Genomic DNA, 23,512 nt, shown 5'->3' on the forward strand with positions numbered 1-23,512 from the left:
TTTAACCCCTTCCCTAATAAAAGTTTGAATCACCCCCTTTTTCCCATAAAATAAAACAAACTATGTAAATAAAAAATAGATATAAACATATGTGGTATTGCCACATGCGTAAATGTCCAAACTATAAAAAATATATCGTTAATTAAACCACACGGTCAATGACATGCACTTAAAAAACATTTCCAAAGCCCAAAATAGCGTATTTTTGGTCACTTTTTATATCATAAAAAATTTATAAAAGGTGATCAAAAAGTCCCATCAAAACAACAATGGTACCAATAAAAACTTCAGATTGCGGCACAACAAATGAACCCTCATACATCTCCATATGTGGAAAAATAAAAAGTTACAGGAGTCAGAAGAGGACATGTTTCTGCAAAAATGGATAAATGAGAAACATGAGTGGTTAAATAGGAAAAGGCGATGATTCAAACTTTTATTAGGGAAAGGGTTAAATCACATTTACTAACTTTTTAAAACTTTTTTTTTACACATTTATAGACCCCATAGGGCACTATAACATGCAATCTTCTGATTGCAGACACTGATCTATGCTATGCCATCGGACAATGATCAGATCCCAATCAGCCAGAATGAGCTGCCGGGAAGCATTTTCTGTCATTTTAGATGTGGCGATCAACTTTGATCACTGCGTCTAAGGGGTTAATACCGGGCATCAATCACTGCAATCGGTGATGTCCGGTATTAGCCACGGGTCCCGCCCATTTCTAGGTGCCGGGACCGACCCGCTATAACGTGGGGTTAATGCGTGACCACGTGTTATAACACGGGAGTGGGTGCAGGGTGTCCTTAAGATCATAATAGGCAAAGCTATTTAAGAAAATGGTTTTACTTACCTAAAGGTAGCAGTAGGTAGTAAGATAATGGATAAGGAACCCAGTGCTATGAAAAGCCTGTCATAGCTGAGTGAACTGGAGCCGATGTTGCATTGAAATTGTGAAACAGTGATGTGAATGGTGAACAGGGATCGCTATGTTTCCTCAAGGTACCTGTAATCTGTAGCCACTAGGTTTCACGAAGTACATATCTCATCCAGGGAAGAAATGAGGAATCCAAAAATAGTTCAATCCCTAGCAGACAGTAGCTGCTGAGGACTTTTTGGGCCTGGATTCTTATGGAAGAAAGGGCAGGTTGTCAGTGGGGCTTTCATTCACTTCCTGACCAGTTAATATTTTCAGTGTGCCCAGATCAGAACAAGTACTTGGTTGTAAGGAGTAACCTATATCTGTGACGTGAGTAGGAGTCCTGCTGTCTGATGCCCCTAAAAGGGACATTTGGACATGTGTGAGTAGCACATTTGTTGTCTACTTTGTTGGGTCTTCTAGAAGCTACAACTTGTGTTTTCTTCTTTTAATTACATAAATGTATATCATGGTGTGCTAAGTCCAAGGGCCCCATAATGTACATTTATATCTTGGGTCCTCTAAGGGTTATAATTTTTTCAGTGTCCCTGTTTCTGACGGCTATAAGCTGCTATTTGCCTAGCTCTTACAGAACGCAGAAACTAAAATGCACACCTTATAATTGATAGAAAGTGATCTGGCTTCTTCACCTGGATGCTCAGTGTCTCTTTGTACATATTCAATTTTTTTAGAGTGCTTGAAGAAAGCTTAGTTAATAGATCTTTTGAAGGTACTATGTAGAAAAAGCTAAAGCAAGGTAAGGTAAGGATATCAAAGGAAAGAGCCAGACTGGATAGTACACTTAAATACTAAATACGGAAACCTAATGAAATTAACCTTCATTTGCTAGAAAACTTAATGTCTCCAAATGTGATCACTTTAATGTTCTGAATGCCTCTCTAACCACCTTGTATGGAAAGCAAAGAGATCTCTGGATGGAATCTTTAAAAGAAGCAAGCAATAAGTTCATTTCAGCATCACGATAAAGATCTTCAAAGCCATTCAGTTCAAACACAAAGAGAAACCCACATTGACAAGCAGTTTCTAATTATAACTTGTACATCTCTTAATTCATCAGGCTGTGACACAGACAGAAAATATAGCAACAGTAAGACTTTTAGAATGTTTTCATATGTAGATCTGATGAGACACAAGATTAAATATTCAATACTGCTCTATTTTTTCCTTAAATAATTCACAAACCTTGATGAAGTAAATCATGCTGCATATTTAATAGTACCTGAATATTGCAGAACATATTATAAAATGCCACCAAATAGAGCAGGGCATAAAGTGCAGTGCCTAATTTATTGAATGATTCTCAAATAAATTAAATATAACAATGTATGCTGATATGTTGTCCCCAGGACTGTCTCTAGCATATTAAGCTTAATCACCCTTTTCCAGATCTAGGCTGTGAGTGAAGAGAAGCATGCCACCAGAATGCATCCAATTCTGGAATTAGTTGACACCATTACACTGCTAACCAACTGAGAAAAGAAAACTTTATGCTTGTTTTCCCTGATAAGTAGAGTAACAAAATGGGGTCGGGGCCTCTATTAGTCCAGGTACATAACTCATTTTGTGGTGTGGATTATGTGACAAAATTCAGACCGCAAAACGTGTGCAATATGCGTGCCATTGTTTTTGATTGGCAAATGTTCTGCAGTTCTCACCGTGAACTTAAACTTCTGTTTGTTTGAGCATGCATTTCAAATTTGCTGGAATGAGTGATACTGGACTCAGATTAGCCCCATTGGATGGGGTTACTCTGCATTTATTACAGCAATTATAAACACTAGTAATCTACATGACAGAAATTTCTGCCACATACTGCATATAATATTTTTCGGCTAATGGAAAAATATGCCATGGGAAGATACCCAAAGTGTCTAGTGACTATAGATGAGCCCATTAGTAAATTAACTTAATTATGTTTCAATAATGCTCTTTTTTTCAATACTGTATTTTATATAATCAGTTTACCATCTCATGTATGTGAGCTAACTTTTTATAACCTCATAAACGTGAACTTCATAATGCATATTTGTTGCCTGTTGTGTATCCTGGAAAAGAGTGCCAACAGAACATGTTGTGGTGAGATGCACCCCTTCCTCCTTCCCTAGAAGCTAAATCAATAGTCAATGGACTATTGGACAATGGAACAATACACCCCTCCATTGTGTCTGAATTATTGACATAATAACAAAAACTATATTCTTTAGAAGATACCTTAAGTATCTTTTATTTGTCACTTTGCCATGTATCTTGTTTTGGATCCTATAGTGAATTCTGACTCAGAACACTCATCCCAGTGAATGTTTGCTGCCTGGAGGTAAGTGGCAAATCTACACACATCTATGTTTCTTTTGTTAGATGGGCCAAATGAAGAGGATCAGGGACTCCTTTTATTTTGACAGGAGTCACTGCTCCTGTACAGTAGGCATTTTTATAGTGCCCATAGTTTCAGGGTGCTATACATATTGTAAAGGGTTAAACAAGATATCATTACACAAGTACAACTACAATAAGTGTGAAAATGTAAATCAAAGACTGATATAGAGGGAGATAGGGGCTGCCAGCTATGGTTTACAATCTACAAGAAAGGGAAACAGCAGGTGAGAGAGACAGCTTGTAATCTGTGAGCAGGTATGGAAGCAGTCATTCCCAGTCAGATATTGATAGCAGGGTTGATGTAGGTTGTAGGCTTTTTTTTAAAGTGATAGGTTTTCAGATTGCTTTTGAAGGTCTTGATGGTTGGTAAGAGCCATATACAGTACAGACCAAAAGTCTGGACACACCTTCTCATTCAAAGAGTTTTCTTTATTTTCATGACTATGAAAATTGTAGATTCACACTGAAGGCATCAAAACTATGAATTAACTGGTGACTCGGATGAACTTATCCTCTGCAGCAGAGGTGACTCTTGGTCTTCCTTTTCTGCATGTCAGCCAGTTTCTTTGTAGCTCTTGATGGTTTTTGTGACTGCACTTGGGGACACTTTCCACCTAGAATTTGACATATTTTCAGTTGTTTCACACTTTTTTGTTATGTATATAATTCCACATGTGTTAATTCATAGTTTTGATGCCTTCAGTGTGAATCTTCAATTTTCATAGTCATGAAAAAAAAAGAGAACTCTTTGAATGAGAAGGTATGTCCAAACTTTTGGTCTGTACTGTATATGCCGGGGTAGCAGGTTCCGGTCTCTATAGAAGGCACAGGAAAATTATTGGAGTTGGCTATGTGAGGTGCAGATGTGGGATGAGCACAGACAAAGGCAGAGGCATAGCTTCTAGCTTCTGGGCCCTGATGCAAAATTTGCAACAGGGCCCCATATGCCAATTATATTACTGGTCTCTAATGGGACAGATGTGCTTTGGTCCTGGTGTGACTGCTACCTCTGCTACCTCCAGATGATTAGAGATTATATGAGGGGTGGTATAAGGTGATAAGGTCAGAGATGTATGGAGGGGACAGGTTATGATGGCTTTGTATGTCATTGTTAGCAGTTAAATCTTAAAGCTGTTGGGCAGTAGTTAGCCAATGAAAGGATTGAGGGGACATGTAGAGGAGAAGCAAAGGGGAAAAGTGGATTAGACGGGGAGAAGAGTTCAGGATGGATTAGAGGGGAGCAAGAGCATTTGATGGAAGGCGACCGAGGATTATGTTGCGATAGTCCAAGGTGGAGAGGATTATGGCATGTACTAGTAGTTTAGTAGCGTCAAAGTTGAGAAATGAGCTGATATGAGAATTTTTTTTGAGGTGGAGGTGGAAGGAGGAGGAGCAGCCAGGACCCGCTGGCGTTCTCCTGCAGCGCATTGTGCTGTGAAGGAGATAGCTAGAACATATGCATATGTCCAGTTGTGCTAAATAACTAGCAACTATGCATATGCCTAGGACGGGAAGGGGTTAAAAAAAACTTACTTTCACTTTAATAGCATGTTATTTAATGTTTGTGATAATGCAACCAAACATTTATTTATAGAGAACTAGTGTTGTGCATACAGCAGATCTTATTTCAAATAAATGGACTTCATATTGTTTGTGTAAAAATATTTTATCAGGAACTAAATAGTGTTACACAGGGAATTTCTGTCAGTGCTTACTGGTTATTGATAGCACCATTTATGTACCTTTAAATTAAAGGCTAATGACTGAAGAGTACATCCATCCAGTGAATGGACAGGTGGTAGGCCATAAATTTATTGGCGGCTTTCCCTTTTTAATTAGGAGACTCACAGGCTGATATTATTTGCAAGTGGCGGCTGCATCATTTGCGGGGAATGATTTGCAATGTTATATATTTCTTTGCTTTTTCTCAGTACTGATTTGCATTCGGAAGACCGTTTTTCATTGTAGCCTTGGTTCTGAACATTTTAATTGTTTACCACTATAAAATATCTCCATTAATGGCTAATATCTTTTATGTTACTGAATGATTTCATTTAACTTTCTGAAATTGTTATCTGTTAAGGGATTTCTCTTTTGTTTTGTGCTGCAAGGCATAGCTATTAATGAGACTGCCAGAATTACCATTGTTTTAAGATTTATTTGTTGTACTGAGCACAAAGTCAGGAAGAAAAGTTGGTGCAGCTTTCTTATGACAGACCCCAAGATACAAATACATCAATACCTTGATGTGGAAAACATCATTCTGTATAACATAAGGGTAGTATCTTTCTGTGCTTTTACACCATTTGCTGTGAATTAAAGTGTACCTGTCGTTAACATAAATGTTTGATATCATATAGAGAACACTTTTAAATGTATATATGTAATATACATTGATTTAAAACATTTGTATAATTTTTGGTGATAAAAGACTGTCCTTGCAGCTATTGCCTGTGTGTCTCTGTGAGGAGACCAAATACAGAAAGTGAGTGGAATGGAGCTGCATGTGGCTCCTCTTACGTGTGTGGCTGATGACTCGGACCGTATCGGTAAGCGGAGTCTAAGGTGCCGCTGGTCTTCACCAGAGCCTGCCGCAAGGCAGGATGGGCTTGCTGCGGCAGGCGACACCCAGGTCTCTACCCCCGACATGGCTCGACCACACAGGTAGCTGGGCAAAGTGAGGTACCGAAGGATAAGGCAGTAGCATAGTCAAACATAGCAGAAGGTCATGGCAGGTGGCAAAGTTGTGGAGTCTAGTAACATAGCGGAAGGTCTGGATACATGGGAAAGACAAACAGGTAACAGGGAACGCTTAATCTCAGGCTAGGGGCACTGAAGATCTGACAGGGAAGTGTGGGAGGTGCAGGGATTTATAATGTGGTTTCAGGGGCAAACACTAAATATTGGCGCACTGGCCCTTTAAATTTCAGAGCTCCGGCGCATGCGTGCACTAGGAAACGAAAACGCGCGTGCCGGAACTGAGATAGAGGGACAGCGGAGCGTGGTGAGTGACGGGCTGGGATTCCCAGCAAATTCGAATCCCAGCCCCAACGGCAGACGGGGACCCAGGGACACTGCACTCATGGCCAGTGCTTGCGGTTGGAGCGCAGTGTGTAACAGTGAGGGTGGAATAACAGGGATCTGTGCAGGCTTCTCGACTTGTCAATCATCATGTGTGAGTCGGGAGCATGTCACAGAGCCTTAAATGCACAGAGCCCTGCTTGTCCTCACTGCATAGAATGCTGCTTGTCCACCCACATTTCCTGTAATAGGATTCCTCACAGAGACACACAGGCAATAGCTGTAATGACAAAAATATACACATTTTTTAACCAGTGTATATTACTAATATACATATAATGATATTATCTACATTATATAAAAAAGTTTTTGTTAACAACAGGTACACTTTAATGAATGTCTTCTTGTCTGCAGCTGTCAATCAAATGGCATAACTTTATGTGTTCTGTGTGAGTGTCATGGTCACAGTACAGGAGCATGGTAATGGAGAAAACTGGAAGGTCCCTTGATGAAGCTGGGATCAGTTATAGCTTTTTCTACACATAAGTATGCACTAAAAGCATATCTAAAGCCAAATTACATGTATTTTCTGGATTGTATCAAACAAATGGTGTTAATAAATGTTTTTAACATAACTACACATTTAAAAACGTTGAAAGTGAACTCTGAATAGCCATATAAGGTAAAGTTATGTGTATTTTCTGGATTTAATCAAACATATAGTTTTTCTATCAAGGTTTAACGTGAATATGCATTTAACCTCATAAGGACGCAGGGCTTACCTGTATGCCCTGCGTGGCTCCCCTGCTATGACGTGGTGTCATAAGCTTACCCTGCGTCATAGCGGGTTGGTACCGGCGACTATAAACAGCCAGAACCCGTGGCTAATACTGGACATCACCGCGGTAAAACCGTGGTGTCCCGATCAGCTGAGAGGACGGGAGGAGGGTCCCTACCTTCCTCCTCGCTGTCCGATTGTCGCTCTATTGCTCCATGCCTGAGAACCAGGCTGGAGCAGCAGAGCAACGATAATGCTGATCAGTGCTTTGCTATGGCATACCATTGAACAGTGTATGCAATCAGATTGTATGTTATAGTCCCCTATGGAGGCTATAAATGTGTAAAAAAAAAGTTAACAAATGTTAACCAAGATAGAGCTTTTTGGTAAAGCACATCATTCTACTGTTTACCAAAAATGGAACGAGGCCAACAAAGAAAAGAACACAATACCTACAGTGAAATATGGTGGAGGTCCAATGATGTGTTGGGGTTGTTTTGCTGCCTCTGGCACTGGGTGCCTTGGATGTGTGCAAGGCATCATGAAATCTGAGGATTGCCAACGGATTTTGGGTTGCACTGTACAGCCCAGTGTCAGAAAGCTGGGTTTGAGGCCGATATCTTGGGTCTTCCAGCAGGACAATTACCCCAAACATACATCAAAAAGCACCCAGAAATGTATGGCAACATAGCGCTGGAGAGTTCTGAAGTGGCCAGCAATGAGTCCAGTCCCATTTAACACCTGTGGAGAGATCTTAAAATTGCTGTTGGGAAAAGGCGCCCTTCCAATAAGAGAGACCTGGAGCAGTTTGCAAAGGAAGAGTGGTCCAACATTCCGGCTGAAAAGTGTAAGAAGCTTATTGATGGTTATAGGAAGCGACTGATTTCAGTAATTTTTTCCAAGGGGTGTGCAACCAAATATTTAGTTATGGGTGCCAATAATTTTGTCCAGTCCATTTTTGGAGTTTGGTGTGACATTATGTCCAATTTGCTTTTTTCCTTCCTTTTTTGGTTTAGTTCCAATACACACAAAGGGAATAAACATGTGTATAGCAAAACATGTGTTACTGCAATCCTATTCTTTGAGAAATACATGATTTTCTAGAAAAATTTCAAGGGTGCCAACATTTACGGCCATGACTGTAAATAAGCATTTAAACTGTTAAGAGCGAATGTGAAATAGCCATTTAAGGTCAGGTTATGTGTATTTTCTGGGTTCAATCAGATATCATATCTCTACCTAGGTTTATATAACTACAGATTAAAAGCATTAAAAGTGAATGCGGAATAGCCCTTTAAGGCCAAGTTACAAGTATTTTCTGGATTTAATCAAACATAATATTTCTTCCTGGGTTTAACCCCTTAAGGACCATGCCCAAATATACCTTAAGGACCCGACGATTTTTTGAACATCTCACCACTGTCACTTCAAGCATTAATAACTCTGGGATGCTTTTACCTTTCATTCTGATTCCGAGATTGTTTTTTCGTGACATATTCTACTTAATTTTAGTGGTAAAATTTTGTCGATACTTGTATCATTTCTTGGTGAAAAATTCCAAAATTTGATGAAAAAATTTAAAATGTTGCATTTTTTTTTAATTTGAAGCTCTCTGCTTATAAGGAAAATGGATATTCCAAATAAATTATACATTGATTCACATACACAATATGTCTACTTTATGTTTGCATCATAAAGTTAACATGTTTTTACTTTTGGAAGACATCAGAGGGCTTCAAAGTTCAGCAGCAGTTTTCCAATTTTTCACAAAATTTTCAAAAGCAGTTTGACCAGTTCAGGGACCAGTTCAGTTTTAAAGTGGATTTGAAGGGCCTTCATATCAGAAATACCCCACAAATTACCAATTATAAAAACTGAACCCCTCAAAGTATCCAAAATGAGATTCAGTAAGTGTGTTAACCCTTTAGCTGTTTCACAGGAATAGCAGCAAAGTGAAGGAGAAAAATCAAAATCTTCATTTTTTACACTCGCATGTTCTTGTAGACCCAGATTTTGAATTTTTACAAGTGGTAATAGGAGAAAAAGCCCCCCAAAATTTGTAACCCAATTTCTCGAGTAAGGAAATACCTCATATGTGTATGTCAAGTGTTCGGCGGGCGCAGTAGAGGGCTCAGAAGGGAATAAGCAATAATGGGATTTTGGAGAGTGAATTTTGCTGAAATGGTTTTTGGGGGGCATGTCACATTTAGAAAGCCCCTACGGTGGCAGAACATCAGAACATCAGAAAACCCCACATGGAATACCATTTGGAAACTACACCCCTCAAGTAACAAGGGGTCAAGTAACACGTCACAGGTGTTTGACAACTTTTCGTTAAAATCGGATGTGTAAATGGAAAAAAAAAATTCACTAAAGTGCACTTTTTTCCCCAAATTTACAATTTTTTACAAAGGGTAATGAGAGAAAATGCCCCCCCCCCATAATTTGTAACCCCATATCTTCTGAGTATGGCAATACCCCATGTTAGGACATAAAATGCTCTGTGGGTGAACTACAATGCTCAGAAGAGGAGTCACATTTTTTGAAAAAATGTTTGCTGAAATGTTTTTTTTTTTTTTTTGGGGGGGGGGGGGGGCATGTCACATTTAGGAAGCCCCTGTGGTGCCAGAACAGGAAAAAAATACCCACATGGAATACGTTTTTCGAAACTACACCCTTTAAGGAACGTAACAAGGGGAACAGTGAGCCTTAACTACCCACAGGTGTTTGACAACTCTTTGTTAAAGTTGGATGTGTAAATGAAAAAAATATATATATTTTACTAAAATGCTGTTTTTTCCCATAATTTTACATTTTTACAAGGCATAATTGGAGAAATGACCCCCAAAATTTGTAACCCCATTTCTTCTGAGTATGGAAATACCCTATGTGTGGACATCAAGTGCCATGTGCGTTTACAAAGCCCCCCGTGGTGCCAGAACAGTGGACCCCCACATGTGACCCCATTTTGCAAACTACACCCCTCACATAATTTAATAAGGGGTGCAGTGAGTATTTACACCCCACTGGCGATTGATAGATCTTTGGAACAGTGGGCTGTGCAAATGAAAAATGTAATTTTTCATTTTCACAGACCACTGTTACAAAAATCTGCCAGAAACCTGTGGGGCATAAATGCTCACTGTACCCCTTATTACATTACATGAGGGGGGTAGTTTCCAAAATGGGGTCAAATGTGTGGGGGGGTCCATTGTTCTGGCACTATGGGGGCTTTGTAAACACACGTGTCCTTCAATTCCGGACAAATTTTCTCTTCAAAATCCCAGTGGCACTCCTTCTGTTCTAAGCATTGTAGTGCGCCAACAGAGCACTTTACATTCACATATGGGGTATGTTCTTTCTGGCATCAGTTGACTTAAATAAAAAAGTTTTCAACCATAGTTGTAGTTTTGCTATAGCTGAAGGCACGCTGGTTGCAAAACACTGAGTTTGTTATCTAACTCAGTGTTTTTCAACCAGTGTGCCTCCAGCTGTTGCAAACCGTGCATGCTAGGAGTTGTAGTTTTGCAACAGCTGGAGGTTCCCCCCATGTGAATGTACAGGGTACATTCACACAGGCAGATTTACAGCGAATTTTTAGCTGCAAGTTTGAGATGCAGCAAATTTTCTGCTGCAGCTCAAACTACCAGTGATAAACTCGCTGTAAACCCATGTGAATGTACCCTAAAAACACTGCACTACACTACACTACATCTACACAAAATAAAGGGTAAAACACTACATATACACTTACCCCTACAAAGTTACCCCCCCCCCCCCCCCAATAAAAATGAAAAATGTCTGGTTCAGCACTGTTTCCAAAACGGAGCCTCCAGCTGTTGCAGAACAACAACTCCCAGTATTGCCGGACAGCCATTGACTGTCCAGGCATGCTGGGAGTTTTGTAACAGCTGGAGGCACCCTGTTTGGGAATCACTGCCGTAGGGTAATTTTGGTATCAGAGGCAAGTATATTTCTTGCATCTGGGTCCGTCCCTATGCAAATCCCTAATTTAATCCTCAAATGCGCATGGCGCTCTCTCACTTCGAAGCCCTGTCATTTAAAGGGGTACTCCTGTGTAAAACTTTTTTTTTTTTAAGCAACTTTTGTGCCAGATTTGTGAATTACTTCTATTAACATTTTTTAATCCTTACATACTTATTAGCTGCTGAATACTACAGAGGTAATTATTTTCTTTTTGGAACACAGTGCTCTCTGCTGACATCATGACCACAGTGCTCTTGCTGACATCTCTGTCCAATTTAAGAACTGTCCAGAGTAGGAGAAAATCATCACAGAAAACATATGCTGCTCTTGACAGTTCTTAAAATGGACAGAGATGTCAGCAGAGAGCACTGTGGTCATGGTGTCAGCATAGAGCACTGTGTTCCAAAAAGAAAACAATTTCCTATGTAGTATTCAGCAGCTAATAAGTACTGGAAGGATCAAGATTTTTTAATAGAAGTCATTTACAAATCTGTTTGACTTTCTGGCACCAGTTGATTAAAAAAAAAAAAAAAAAGTTTTCCACCAGAGTACCCCTTTAAAAGCAACCGTTTAGGGTTAAATGTTTTTTATTGGTTTTTGAGAAAAATTTTATAAAAAGAAATGTTGGCCAAAGAAAACAAAATGCGGCCAAAAGAACATTACTAAGCAATGAATCATATCCGTATAAAATAAGACTCGAACAAACACTCAGTAGTATTATAGGTTTGTCTATCTATAAAATTGAATCAAAAAGTTATAAGGATATTGTATAGTCCTATTCAGTCAAATGGTATGAATTAGTTTGAGTAAAAGAATTAAAGTTGCATATAATCATAATCACAAACTATTATATAATCATACTTATGATGTGTCAGCAATTGGTCTATTATTATGAATCCGGATCTCGTGGTCCTCCCCTCTCTCGTGCCACATATGGGGTATTTCTGTACTCGGGAGAAATTGTCTAAGAAATTTTGGGGGGCTTTTTCTCCTTGTACCCCTTACAAAAAGGTGATGTTGGGGTCTACACCAGCATGTTTTGTAAAAACAAATAATTTTTACACTAACATGCTGGTGTTGTCTTATACTTTTCATTTTCACAAGAGGTAAAAGGAAAAAAAAACACCCCCAAAACTTTTAATGAAATTTCTCCTGAGTATGGAAATATCCCATATGTGGATGTAAAATGCTCTGCGGGCGCACAACAAGGCTAAGGGGTGCTATGAGAGTGCCATATACATTTGAAGTGATTTGCACAGGGGTGGCTGATCGTTACAGTGGTTCTGAAATAAACGCAAAAAAAAACACCCACATGTGACCCCATTTTGGAAACTGCACCCCTCACGGAACGTAACAAGGGGTATAGTGAGCCTTAACACCCCACAGGTGTTTGAAGAATTTTGAAAATGATTTTTTTTATTTTTTCACTAAAAGTTTGTAACACCATTTTATCTGAGCATGGAAATACCCCATGTTTCGACGTAAAGTGCTCGTCGGCACACTACAATGCTCAGAAGAGAAGGAGCACCATTGGGCTTTTGGAGAGAGAATGTGTCTGGAATTGAAGGCCATGTGCGTTTACAAAGCCCCCATGGTGCCAGAAAAGTGGACCCCCCCACATGTGACCCCTTTTTCTAAACTACACTCCTCAAGGAATGTAACAAGGGGTGCAGTGAGCATTTATGCCCCACTGGTGTCTGACAGATTTTTTGAACAGTGGTCCATGAAAATGAAAAAAAAAAAAATGTATTCCCTTTCTGTTACTTGTCCTATATCCTTCTCCCATTCTTTTGTACTAGAGTGCTTTTCTCCTTTATTTTTAATATCCACCATTATTTTGCATATCTTATCCGTGCCTTCCCTTCCCTTCATTATCAGGCAGTCATTCATTCTCAGTTCCTCTTTCTTGTCTAATTTTTTTGACTGCCTCTCTTAACTGTGCATACCTAAATAGTGACATCATATTGTTAGGGATTATAAACTGTGCACTCAGATCCTCAAATGTTCTGAGTTTCTCTTCTTCAAAAAATTGTGCTACAAATTTCAAATTATATTTACCCCAAAATCGTCATTCCTGCCCCCCTAATTCTTTAACCTCTTAAGGATGCAGGGCCTACCTTTACACCCTGCGCCCGGTACCGGTATTTAAAACGGGGTCATGTCATGACCCCGCATCATACCGGTTCGGTCCCGGCGGCTAATGATAGCCAGAACCCTGGGATAATAGCGTGCGGCACCGATCGTTGTGCCATGCAATTTAAACCCTTTAGACGTGGCAATTAAAGTTGATCGGCGCGTCTAAAACGAAAGTAAAAGCTTCCCGGCAGCTCAGTCGGGCTGATCGGGACTATCGCGATAAAATCGCAATGTCCCAATCAGCTAGGACGCGAGCGGAGGTCCCCTTACCTTGCTCTGTCTCATCCGATCGGCGTTTGATTGCTCCAAGCCTGAGCTACAGGCTTGAGCAATCAACCCCCTATAACGCTGATCCATGCAAAGCTATGGCTTTGCAAGAATCAGTGTAAAAGATCAGCGTGTGCAGTGTTATAGCCCCCTATGGGAGCTGTAACACTGCAAAAAAAAAAGTGAAAAAAAAAGTTAATAAAGGTCATTTAACCCCTTCCCTAATAAAAGTTTGAATCACACCCCTTTTCCCATAAAAAAAAAAACTATGTAACGAAAAATAAAAATAAACATATGTGGTATTGCCACATGTAGAAATGTCTGAACTATAAAAATACATTGTTAATTAAATCCCACGGTCAATGGCGTACGCGCCAAAAAATTCCAAAGTCCTAAATAGCTTATTTTTGGTCACTTTTTATATCAAGAAAAAATAAAAAGTGATCAAAAAGTCCGATCAATACAACACTGGTACCGATAAAAACTTCAGATCACGGTGAAAAAAATTAGCCCTCATACCGGCCCCTATGGGGAAAAATAAAAAAGTTATAGGGGTCAGAAGATGAGAATTTTTAACATATAAATTTTCCTGCATGTAGTTATGATTTTTTTCAGAAGTACAACAAAATCAAACCAATATAAGTAGGGTATCATTTTAACCGTATGGACCTACAGAATAAATATTAGGTGTCATTTTTACAGATTTTGTCGCACAATAAATATTTTTGCCATTTCACCGTGGATTTTTTGGCAAAATGACTAATGTCACTGCAAAGTAGAATTGGTGACGCAAAAAATAAGCCATCATATGGAATTTTATGTGCAAAATTAAAAGTGTTATGATTTTTAGAAGGTGATGAGGAAAAATTGAAACTTCAAAAATGGAAAAACACTGAGTCCTTAAAGGACATCTGCAGCGCTGGTACTCATCTGATAGCTCTTTGAAAGACCTTTCTGATGATACCTCATTTGTCCAAATCGGTCCAGCCGTTCTCTGGTAATTGCCGCCCGAAGCAGTAAGCAGCCATGTCATAGAGACTACATTTCCCATAACTCCCTGCGCCCTGCTTCCTGTAAGCTGCTGCCCTCCCCCCTAGAAAGTTATAATAAAGTGACACCCACAGCTCCTTCCCTTGTGGTTCTCCCCTCCCATCCTCACCACATGTTCTCCCCTGTCCAATAGGAGAGCAAGCTGCAGCACATACTAGCTATGAGTGCGCACTTACCAATAAAGCAATGTTGTCTATAGTTATTGTAACACTACAACTCCCAGCGTTCCCAGACAGCTATGTGCTGTCAGGTCATGCTGGAAGTTGCAGCGGTGCCTCCAGCTGTTCCAAGACTACAACTCTCAGCGTGCTCAGACATCTGAAGGCTGTCTGGGCATGCTGGGTGTTGTAGTTTGGAAACAGCTGAAGGCATATTGATTGGGAAACACTGCTCTAATGGTATTTACTAAATGGCTTCAAGAATATCCCTGTTAGTTACGGCAGCATAACTAGCAGGGATATAATTGACCTGCTAAAGTCACATGTCAGGTCCCGGCTCTGTAGTGAGTGCACAAGCGCGGACAGAAGACCGTGATTGGCCAGGGGCGTTTGCACAGCCCAGCAAATCACGGCTGTGCAAATGAAGATGCCATGAATATGTAAACTGTGGGAGTGACCCACAGGAGGCTAGGCGGGCCAGCAGAGAGCGGGGAGGATGATTACAAAGGGGACGTTTCGTTACCAAAATGGCCATGGCAAGCAGAATGAATAGGGGACAAAATTCATCATTGAGAAACCCAGGCTGTACATCTGGATTTCGGAAACTCAAGGATGTGCCCCCTCCCATAGACTTGCATTGAGGGGACGGCCGTGACGTCACATGGGGCCGGAGTCCTGACTTCACGGAAATCCGTTACTGGAGTCGCGACTCAGACCCTCAGGTGGGTGCCGCATGCAATAATGCGGGGGTCCCCAGTGGCAGGACCCCCACGATCAGACATCTTATCCCCTATCGTTTGGATAGGGGATAAGATGTTTAGGGTAGGAGTACCCCTTTAAGGGATTAAAGGGTTACTCAGATAGCAAAGATTTTACATATTTTGTCTCCTCATGGCCAAATAAACTGTATGATAATATGCATTTATTGCCTGTACTCGGCCATTTCTAGGGTGATACATAAAGCATTTATCTACAATTTGCAAGCTTCAAGATATGGTAAATAGCACAATACGGGAACTATAATAAATCTCATCCAAAATCATTGCATGTCTAGATCAATACATATCTCTAAGGTCAGTATGTTATACAAGAAGAGTGGCCATGTACATGCCAGTGTGTTATTTCTCTAGAAATACTTCTTATTGGGAATTTATTTTTATATGACAATGTTTCGCAAAGTGGATTTTTTAATTTTTTTATTTGTCTTTGACTCTATTTTTTGAGAAAGGTGAGATTTGCTTTGCATAATTGTAGTGAAACTAGACATTTGTAAAATATTGCTGGAGACAAGGTGATAAATGGACTTTCCTACTGAGAAACACTTATTGCCTCCACTAACTCTGCCCTGTCTGTCAAACTGTTTTGGTAAAAATATTCTTCAGACCTTTTTTATTGTGACACTATTAACATCTCACCCCGTGCAGTGCAAATGTCTCTGACACCTCGGAGCATCCTCTAACTGTGATAATGATTTCTAGTTGTGAAATGTTTTGATAAAAAGGTACTTCTAGGGATTTATCTTCGTACAATGTACTAGATCCTAAGCATGTATGTCTCAAGCTTTTGTATGACCACATATCAGCTGTACCTCTAAATTCATTAGCAGTGTCTTCTGTGAGGTATAAACCAATTATGTTTAACCCCTTAATGCATATGGACGTTTATGAACGTCCATAAGCGTCTCCTGAGGCGTCTAAAGTGAAAGCTTCCCGGCAGCTCAGCTCAGATCGCGGTAAAATTGCGATGTCCCAATCAGCTAGGACGCACCAGAAGGGTCCCTTACCTGCCTCCTGCACGTCCGAACGGCGATTGATTGCTCCAAGCCTGAAATCCAGGCTTGAGCAATCAACTGTCGATAACATTGATCCCTGCCATTGAATGTAATGGCAGTGATCAGTGTATTGAATCAATGTACTGCATGTTAAAGTCCCCTATGGGAGCTATAACACTGCAAAAAAAAAAAGTTAATAAAGATCATTTAACCCCTTCCCTAATAAAAGTTTGAATCACCCCCCTTTTCCCAATAAAAAAAAAACAGTGTAAATAAAAATAAACATATGTGGTATTGCTGCGTGCATAAATGTCCACAGTTTAACCCCTTAAGGACTCAGGATTTTTCAGTTTTTGCACTTTCGTTTTTTCCTCCTTACCTTTTAAAAATCATAACCCTTTCAATTTTCCACCTAAAAATCCATATTATGGCTTTTTTTTTTGCGTCGCCAATTCTACTTTGCAGTGACATTAGTCATTTTACCCAAAAATGCACGGCAAACGAAAAAAAAAAAGACCTGGAAGAAAAAACGCCATTTTGTCACTTTTGGGGGCTTCCGTTTCTACGCAGTGCATATTCCGGTAAAAATTATACCTTATCATTATTCTGTCGGTCCATATGGTTAAAATGATACTCTACTTATATAGGTTTGATTTTGTCACACTTCTGGAAAAAATCATAACTACATGCAGGAAAATTTATACGTTTAAAAATGTAATATTCTGACCCGTATAACTTTTTTTATTTTTCCACGTACGGGGCGGTATGAGGACTAAGTTTTTGCGCCGTGATCTGAAGTTTTTATCGGTATGATTTTTGTTTTGATTGGACTTTTTGATCACTTTTTATGCATTTTTCAATGGTATAAAAAGTGACCAAAAATGCGCTTTTTTTGACTTTGGAATTTTTTTGCGCGTACGCCATTGACTGTGCGGTTTAATTAATGATATATTCTTATAGTTCGGACATTTATGCACGCGGCAATACCACATATGTTTATTTTTATTTATTTTTACACTGTTTAATTTTTTTTATGGGAAAAGGGGGGTGATTCAAACTTTTATTAGGGAAGGGGTTAAATGACCTTTATTAACACTTTTTTTTTACTTTTTTTTTGCAGTGTTATTGGTCCCATAGGGACCTATGACACTGCACACACTGATCTCTCATCCTGATCACAGGCATGTATTAACACGCCTGTGATCAGTGTTATCGGCGCTTGACTGCTCCTGCCTGGATCTCAGGCACGGAGCAGTAATTCGCCGATCGGACACCGAGGAGGCAGGTAAGGGCCCCCCCGGTGTCCTGTAAGCTGTTCGGGACGCCGCAATTTCACCGCGGCGGTCCCGAACAGCCCGACTGAGAAGCCGGGTCACTTTCACTTTCACTTTAGAAGCGGCGGTCAGCTTTGACCGCCGCTTCTAAAGGGTTAATACCACACATCGCCGCGATCGGCGATGTGTGGTATTAGCCGTGGGTCCCGGCCGTTGATGAGTGCTGGGACCGACGCGATATGATGCGGGATCGTGGCGCGATCCCGCCTCATATCGCGGGAGCCGGCGCAGGACGTAAATATACGTCCTGTCTCATTAAGGGGTTAAAAATAAATAGTTAATTAAATCAGACGTGCAAAAAAATTCCAAAATATCGTATTTTTGGTCACTTTTTTATACCGTAAAAAAAAGAATTAAAAACGATTAAAAAGTTTGATCAAAATAAAAATGATACCGATAAAAACTTCAGATCAAATTCAAATTAAAAAGTTATAGGGGTCAGAATAGGACAATTTTAAACGAATACATTTCCCTGCATGTAGTTATGATTTTTTTTCAGAAGTAATACAAAAATGAAACCTATATAAGTAGTGTATCATTTTAACCGTATAGACCTACAGAATAAAGATAAGGTGTCATTTTTACCGAAAAATATATTGCATAGAAATGGACGCACCCAAAAGTTACAAAATGGCGTTTTTCTTCCATTTTGTCACACAATTATTATTTTTTTCCCTTTTGCCGTAGATTTTTGGGTAAAATGACTAATGTCATTACAAAGTAGAATTGGTGGCGCAAAAAATAAGCCATCATATGGATTTTTAGGTGTAAAATTGAAAGTGTTATTATTTTTAGAAGGTGATGACGAAAAAACAAAAATGCAAAAACTGAAAAACCCTCCGTCCTTAAGTTGTCTGATTGTCATGATATTCTATGACTTAAAGCATACCTTTCAGCTCACACAAAAATAAAATAATAACCTGTTACTCAGTACCTAATCCTGCCCATGTACATCTAATTTGTATCCCTCTATCACCTATATTTATTATAAAAACACCTCTTTTCATTAGCTCATGGTGTTAGAAATTATCTCGGGGAAGGGTGCGTTTCCCTCACTTGTGGTGATGGGAGGTGATTGGTGTGTATGCTCATACAGCCTGTCCATGAGTCATCTATTGTCCATGACTCATAGACAAGCCAGATGCTTCTGCAGGACTGGTTATTGTCCCGGTAGGTATAGGGACCCCTAGTGGTGGGATTTTCAGATGCTGTTTTCATTATTAAAAAAATGTAAACAACCATATTACAAAAGGTCTTTAATTTTCATCTGTAAAGACAAATAAAAAGTTTTGATCTAACAGTGCCCATTTAACATTAACTAAGTTATTGTAAGGTATCTATTGGAATAATGTTATGTTCTAGCTGATTTTAAAACCAATGGGTAAAAGAGGCATTGTACAAGTTTTTTTTCCCCTATAGCTGACCCAGGAAGGAGGATTCCTCTATCTGCTCACTTTTGTCTAAACAATATAACAGTTATTACTTAATCCACATTAAATGACACACGTTAGAGAACCAATCTAACTGGATTTGTTTATTATCTTTGTCCATATTTCTTAAATCAGACAAAAGACTTAATTGTATGTACCCCCCCCTCCCCCCACATTGTGGTCCTAGCTTTCTCAGCTGTATAGAAAAGTCCATACAGGCACTTAGGAAATGTATGAATACATAGGCAGTGTATGAATACAGCTGAAATAGCATCCACAGAGCTGAGAGAGCCGAGGTCTTATTCTGGAGATCACATGGGGTCTCATCAGTCCCCCCCCCCTTTTGATCAAAGAATAACCCTTTTAACCCCTTTGGGATGGGGACCATTATGACCCTAAGGATGGGAGCATTTTTCTCAAATCTGACCTCTATCACTTTATGCATTAATAACTCTGGGAGGCTTTTACTTATAAATTTGATTCTGAGATAGTTTTTTCATGACATATTCTACTTTCTGTTAGTGGTAAATTTTCGTCAATACCTGCATCATGACTTGGTGAAAAATTCCAAAATTTCAGGAAGAATTAGAAAATTTAGCATTTTTCTAAAAGGGACATGTCAAATAAATTACATATTGATTTACATAAACAATATGTTAAATTTATGTTGGCATCATAAAGTTGACATGTTTTTACTTTTTGAAGACATCAGAGGGCTTCAAAGTATAGCAGCAAATTTCAAATTGTTCACGAAAATTTCAAAATCAAAAATTTTCAGGGACAAGTTAAGTTTTGAAGTGAATATGAGGGTCTTTTTGTTAGAAATCCCCTAGAGTGGACCCCATTATTAAAACTGCACCCCTCAAAGTATTCAAAATGACATTCAAAAAGTTAGTTTACCCCTTAGGTGTTTCACAGGAATAGCAAGAGAATGGAGGAGAAACATCAAAATCTCAATTTTTTACACTAACATGTTATTGTAGCCCAGTTATTTTTTCCTTTTTACAAGGGGTAAAAGGTAAAAAAGCCCCTCAAAACTTGTAATTCATTTTCTCTTGAGTAAGGAAATACCTCATATGTGGATGTAAAGTGCTTTGTGGGTGCATTAGAGGGTTCAGAAGGGAAGGAACGACAATGGCATTTTGGTTTTTGGTGGGCAAGTCACATGTAGGAAGTCCCCATGATGCCAGAACTATAACCCCCCCCCCCCACATGGCACACTTTTTTGGAACCTACACCCTCAAGGAACAAAACAAGGGGTAAATTGAGTCTTTATATCCCACAGGTGATTGACAAACTTTTGTTAAAGTGGGACGTGAAAATGAAAAATTAGATTTTTAACACTAAAATGCTGGTGTTACCCCAAACTTTTCATTTTCACAAGGAGTAATAGGAGAAAATGTCCCCCAAAATGTGTAACCCCATTTGTCTAGAGTAAGAAAATACTTCATATGTGGATGTAAAGTGCTCTGCGGGCTTTTGGAGAGAGAATTTGGTTTGAATGGAAGTCGGGGGCCATGTGCCTTTACAAAGCCCCCATGGTGCCAGAACAGTAGACCCCTCCCCCCACATGTGACCCCATTTTGGAAACTATACCTCTCACAGAATGCAATAAGTGGTGCAAATAGCATTTACACCCCACTGGCATTTGACAGAACTTTGGAACAGTGGGCTGTGCAAATGAAAAATTGGATTTTTCATTTTTCGGACGACTGCTCAAAAAATCTGTCAGACATCTGTGGGGTGTAAATGCTCACTGCACCCCTTGTTGCATTCCGTGAGGGGTGTAGTTTCCAAAATGGGGTTACATGTGGTTGTTTTTTTTTTTTTTTGCGTTCATGTCAGTACTGCTGTCAGCCACCTCTGTTCAAATCACCAATTTAGACCTCAAATGTACATGGCGCTCTCTCACTTCTGAGCTTTGTTGTGCGCCCGCAGAGCATTTTACATCCACATATGGGGTTTTTCCATACTCAGAAGAAATTGCGTTACAAATTTTGTAGGTCTTCTCCTTTTACCTCTTTTGAAAATGAAAAGTATGGAGCAACAACCGCATGTTAGTGTAATTTTTTTTATTTTTTTACACCAACAGGCTGGTGTAGCCCGTAACTTTTCCTTTTCATGAGGAGAAAAAAGGAGAAAAATCCCCCCAAAATAGGTAACGCAATTTCTCCCGAGTACAGAAATGTCCCATATGTGATCCTAAACTGTTGCTTTAAAATACGACAGGGCTCTGAAATGAGAGAGTGCCATATGCATTTGAGGCCTAAATTAGGAATTTGTAATAGGGGCAGACTCGGATACAAGGATGGGGCTTGTCTCCACCAAAACCCTACAGCAGTGTTTCCCAAACAGAGTGCCTCCAGCTGTTGCAAAACTCCCAGCCTGCCAGGACAGTCAATGGCTGTCTGGCAATACTGAGAGTTGTTGTTTTGCAACAGCTGGAGGCTCCGTTTAGGAAACACTACCTTCTGAGACATTTTTCATTTTTATTGAGGGGGGATGGGGGGCAGTGTAAGGGGGTGTATATGTAGTTTTTTTCTTTTTATTTTGTATAAGTGTAGTGTTTTTAGGGTACATTCACACAGGCAGGGGTTCACAGTGAGTTTTCTGCTGGAAGTTTGAGCTGTGGCGAAGAAATTGCAGCAGCTCAAACTTGTAGAAGGAAACTCACTGCAAACCCCCACCCGTGTGAATGTACCCTGTACCTTCAGCTGTTTCAAAACTATGCACTGAAAGACCCTACATGCTGGGAGTTGTAGTTTTGCAAAAACTGTAGGAACACTCGTGGGGAACCACTGAGTTAGGAAACAGCCTCTAGCTCAGTGATTCCAACCCATGTGCCTCTGGCTGTTGCAAAACTACAACTCGCAGCATGTACGGTCTGTGAGTGCATTGTGGGAGTTGTAGTTTTGCAATGGCTGGAGGCACATGGGTTGGAATCACTGAGTTAGGAAACAGAATGTAGCTCAGTGTTTCCCAACCAGTGTGCCTACAGCTGTTGCAAAACTACAACTCCCAACATGCACTGACAGCCGAAATGCATGCTAGGAGTTGTAGTTATATAACAACTGGGGAAGAACAGTTTGGAGGCCAGTAAGTAGTGGTCTCCAAACTGTAGCCCTCCAGATGTTGCAAAACTACAACTCCAAGCATGCCCAGACTGTCCTGGCATGCTGAGAGTTGTAGTTATGCAACATCTAAAGGGCCATATATTGCAGAAATACACCGCCCAGCATCCCAGACAGTCAGTGCATGCTGAAAGTTGTAGTTTTGCAACATCTGGAGGATCACAGTTTGGAGACCACTACACAGTGGTTTCCAAACTGTGGCCCTCCAGATGTTGCAAAACTACGACTCCCAGCATTCCCAGACAGCCTTTGGCACTACTGACAGCCTTTTGGCACTCCTGACACCCGCTGTGGTCGTCCTGTATAATGTATAGATGTGGGGGGCTTTCTCACATCTAGATAGGACGATTGCATCGGGTGTCACTAGTGACACCCGCTGTTATTTGTCCTCAACTACAGGTACTACTGCTCCCAACATAAAGCACACTCTGCTGCATGCTGGGAGCTGTAGTACCTGCATTAATAGACAGATCGCAGTGGGTGTCACTTCTGACACCCTATGCGATCGTCCAGTATAATTTATAGATGCGGGCGGCCGGCTGCTCTTCTCTGGTCCCACTGTAGTATGAGTATATGCCGTATATATACCTATTATTCATATTTCCCACAGAGAGCTGTGAGTGGCTGGAACCATCTGGCCAATCACAGCTCTCTGCAGGAAATATGAATAAGTGATGTGAATTCTATTCACATTACTGGCTGGCCGGAGTATAATGCAGAGATGCAAGCGCAGGAGAAAGCAGCTCCATCTCTGCAATAGAAAGGACAATTGCATCTGGTGTCAGAAGTGAGACCTGCTGTGATCTGTCTATTAGTACAGGTACTACAGCTCCCATCATGGAACAGTCTGTTCCAAGCTGGGAGTTGTAGTACTACCTTAAAAATGTAAAAAATAGAGAGAACAAATTAAACACACATACACACAAACTTTATAAAACACAATATAAAAATAGGCAAAAAATAGAGGTTTCAATGTCCGGCACAGCTGCTGACCACCAATAGGACCTGAATCTAGGATAAATAGGAGTAGTCCCCGAAGCTAAGGTAGTGCTCTGACTTATAAGACGAGTCAAGTTCAATGGGCAAGGAGAAGGTGAAAGAAGTCGGCAAACTCACCAAAGGCTTCTTTTTT

Source organism: Hyla sarda, chromosome 9 (assembly GCF_029499605.1).
Source record: "Hyla sarda isolate aHylSar1 chromosome 9, aHylSar1.hap1, whole genome shotgun sequence".
Lineage (NCBI taxonomy): Eukaryota > Metazoa > Chordata > Amphibia > Anura > Hylidae > Hyla > Hyla sarda.